Below are 4051 nucleotides of genomic sequence, written 5' to 3' on the forward strand. Positions count from 1 at the left end.
ACATAATAAAATAAGATTAAATTAAATTAAATTTAGAAAAGATACCACATTTGGAAAGTTATTCCTTTGTCCCTGATCTCTTGGGTGGCCTCTGTTTCTGGGTGGCAGATATGGCCCTGGCAGAGGATGAGTAAGGTTAGTGACTTGGGCTTGCCAGCTAGCACCCCATCAAACTCCTAAGCACGGCCAAACCAAAGTGATGAGAATTTATCTAGAGTCATGCAGAAACACTACAGTGTTACCAAGCAGGCACTAAAATGTTAGGATTCAAAGATCCCTCTGCCTTTGTTCTTGCTGTGGAGAGAAGGAACTTTCTACCTCTGAAAAACAGGATTCTGGTTGGTCCTCCGCGACATGCAATTCAGAATTATAGAATGGGAAGGAGAATCTCCAGGGCAGATTCAACCAGTAGAAATAATGGTAACTCCAAGAAAGCACAAAGCCTTTCAAGCCTTCAAACTTCCCTTCTTTGAGGACTGCCCTTCCCCCAACTTCCCCAGGCCTCTTCGCACCCACCCCACCCCCACACCCTTAGCAGGAAGCTTGCAAGCTAGGCGTTGTCCCATCTACCCTTCACCGCAGCTGCTTGAACACACATTAAACTCACCCCAAAATTCAGTTCTCCCCACCTCTGCCCTCCGCAAACCAGTCCACACACCTTCAGACACCAGTTGAGAAGTCGTGGCTCCTTGGGGGAAGCGTGGAGGCAGGCCAGAGTGTGGTCAGGATTCTCTCAGCAAACTAGTGGCCAATCTCCACCAAGCTCTCGAAGTGCTAAGTGAAAATGAAAATTAAATTCTCCCGGACTGGCAGGAAAGGAGGAGAGATGCCACAGACCAATGGGAGGCCTGCGCATGGGACCCCAGTAAAAGCTTTGTGCCCAGGGCCAGTCTGATGAACCAATGGTTGAACTCCTTGTCTGTTCCACTCTTAGAGGATGCTCTCATGTCTTTTCAAGGTAAGCAGTCCTTTGGAGCACTAGGCTTACCTGAACAATATAATTTCACACAAATCCGCCTAACTTTTCATCCCAGAAATGAGCTTTCCTGTAGAGGGGAATAAAATTCCTCCTTTACCACAAGGAGGGACCCACGCAGAAGGCTGCCCTGAGGCAGCCCTGGGGACATGCTCTCTACTCTTATGTATTCACCTAAGGTAAGTTAATCCTATTAGGCATGTGAGAGGGAAGGGCTACGGGAGTCTGAAATTTCCTCCATGGGACAGTCAGTGACCATCCCAAACTGGCAGCACAGTGAGGCTGACCTTCAGAATTTGGATTCAGTACCGCCAAAATAACCCTTCTGCTAAAGATGCTGGGAAGATCCAACTGTAGGCAGTGTCATTTGCTGGGCAATGTCATCTACTATTATTTAACATACAATCTTTATAACCTTAGCATAATAAAAATGAATCAGGAAAATCATTGTGGAGTGGTGAGGGAACAGAAGGCTAGCTGAGGACAAAGCAAAAGCTGACACCCTCCAACCTTCCCCCACCCCCACTCCTGGGTGGGACATATGTGACGTTCTCTAGGAATCTCCCAACCATCTTAATGTTAATACCTTGCTAGAGGGCAAAACAACCTTGGCAATGGCAAGGCCTCTGGTATCCAGTATCTTGTAGGTCCTCTTTAGCATACGAAAGTTCTGTTGAAACCTCCCTTTCCCTTACCTTCCCCCAACTCCATGGTACATAACCTGCCACCCCTCACAACCCCAGGGCAGGAGCTCTTTCTGCCCTTGGGTCCTGTCTCCATGCTTTAATAAACCATTCTGCACCAAAGATATCTCAAGAATTCTTTCTTGGTCATCAGCTCCGGACCTCACCTATATTCTAGAACTTCATCATTAGGATCTTGTTATCATGCTGCTACTTCTGAGGTCTCTTCATATTATTAACAACAAGCATGCATCTCATTTTTTTTGTTGTTGGTGGTGGTGGTCCTTGATCCCTGAGATCAAGACCTGAACTAAAATCAAGAGTGGAATGTTCAACCTGCTGAGCCACCCAGGTGCCCCTCATTTTGTTTTATTAAAAGTTGTCAAGACGTCCCTTATGGAAATTCTTCCCATGTGCTCTTCTAGCTGATCTCCCAGGTGAGGTCAGCTTCTGGGTGGCAGAAATGGCCCGAGGTGGAGGAGGAGGAGCAAGGTTAGTGTATTTGTTGTTGTTGTTTTTTCTGTTTTTTTGGTCTGCTGTAGATCCCTCGGTTTGAATATGGAAAGCTTCTAAGACTAGAAAACACCAAATAAACTGCAAAGCAGAGCAACCATCACCCCATTAAGGCTTCCAAACCCAGGGAGGACAGGGTGCTAGGAATTTCTGTGGACAGTCATGCAGAAATCCTACATTATTATACTGAGTCATTGAATTGTTAAGCTTCAAAGAACTTTCTGACTTTCCTCTGTTGTCTTCCTCAAAGTACCTTTTTCATCCCTGAGCAGAGCCAGGCCTAGTTCTCTTCTCTGCTGCTCTCAGTGCAGAACCGGTCCAGTAGCCTGAGATGTGGCCCACAGACACTCCCATAGGCGCTTTGTCTAGGGCTTCCCCTGTTAAAATTTTTCTGAAGTCATTGCCGAAACTAGGATTACTCTTAGAGGTGAGGACTCAGTCACTATTCCTTGAATTAGAAAATGAAAATGCATGAGTGGAAGGCAAGAAAGAGACGTGCATGGGAAACCTAGTGTTATTACTGATCTTATCAGTGGTAATCACCCCTACCTCACACTGCACCCCTAACTGTAAGTTTCATGAGGTCAGGGAGGGACTTTCTCTATTCTGTTGCTTGTTGCCTCAAATCTATTAGAAGCTACTGCATATAAGGATTGATAGATAGATATGCAGATATGTAACTATGAAAATATTTATAATTGAATGGAACATCTTGATGATAAATCATACATTCTTGCTATGAACACAGTTGCTGTCACATCATATAATTAAGTTATTCTCGAGATGCCTGGGTGGCTCAGTCATTTAAGCCCCTGCCTTTGACTCAGGTCATGATCCCAGGGTCCTGAGATTGAGTCCTGCACTGGGCTCTCTGCTCCCCAGGGAGCCTGCTTCTCCCTCTCCCACTCCCTCTGCCTGTGCTCACTCTTTCTCTATCAAATAAAAAAAATCCTTTTAAAAAATTCAGTTATTCTTCTCATATCAATAACATACATTAATTCCCCTTTGATACTTTTTTTTATTGAAGTATAATTAACATACATTAGTTTAGGTATACAACATACTGATTCAACACTTGTATACATAGTGAAATGTTCACCACAGTAAATCAAGTTGTCACCATAGGAGGTCATGAGAAAAATTTTTTTCCTGTGATGAGAACATTCAAGATTTACTTTTGTAGCAACTTTCAAATTTGCAACACAATACTATCTGCTACAGTCACCATGCTATACATTATATCCCCATGACTTATTTTATAACTGGAAGCCTTTACTTGATCCTCTTCACCCATTTTGCCAACCCCCAAACCCTGGCCTTTAGCAACCGCCAATCTGATCTCTATATCAGTGAGTTTTGTGTTGTTATTTTTGTGTTGTTAAGTACCAGACAGAGAAGAGGTCTTTGGCTAAGGAGTGCTTTCCTTCTGATCACTACAATCAATACCACTATGCTGTCCTCATCAGTTGGACTCTGAGCTCTCCAATCCCCTTCAATTTCAGCCAAATATACTGAAAAATACATCTATTCTTTTTTTTTTTTTAAGATTTTATGTATTTATTTGACAGAGAGAGAGATCACAAGTAGACGGAGAGGCAGGCAGAGAGAAAGAGAGAGAGAGGGAAGCAGGCTCCCCGCTGAGCAGAGAGCCTGATGCGGGACTCAATCCCAGGACCCTGAGATCATGACCTGAGCCAAAGGCAGCGGCTTAACCCACTGAGCCACCCAGGTGCCCCAAAATACATCTATTCTTAATATCTCTGCATTGACCACCCAACTGTATACCATCATTGTTCCCTTCCTGAATTTGTGGTAATCCAAAACGGTATAATCACTGAATAAAATCTGTCAGTTTCTGTAACAAAAAGGGAAAAAAAAA

The sequence above is a fragment of the Enhydra lutris genome, unplaced genomic scaffold, assembly GCF_002288905.1.
Source record: "Enhydra lutris kenyoni isolate GAN:26980312 unplaced genomic scaffold, ASM228890v2 scaffoldscaffold68, whole genome shotgun sequence".
In the NCBI taxonomy this organism is placed as follows: Eukaryota; Metazoa; Chordata; class Mammalia; order Carnivora; family Mustelidae; genus Enhydra; species Enhydra lutris.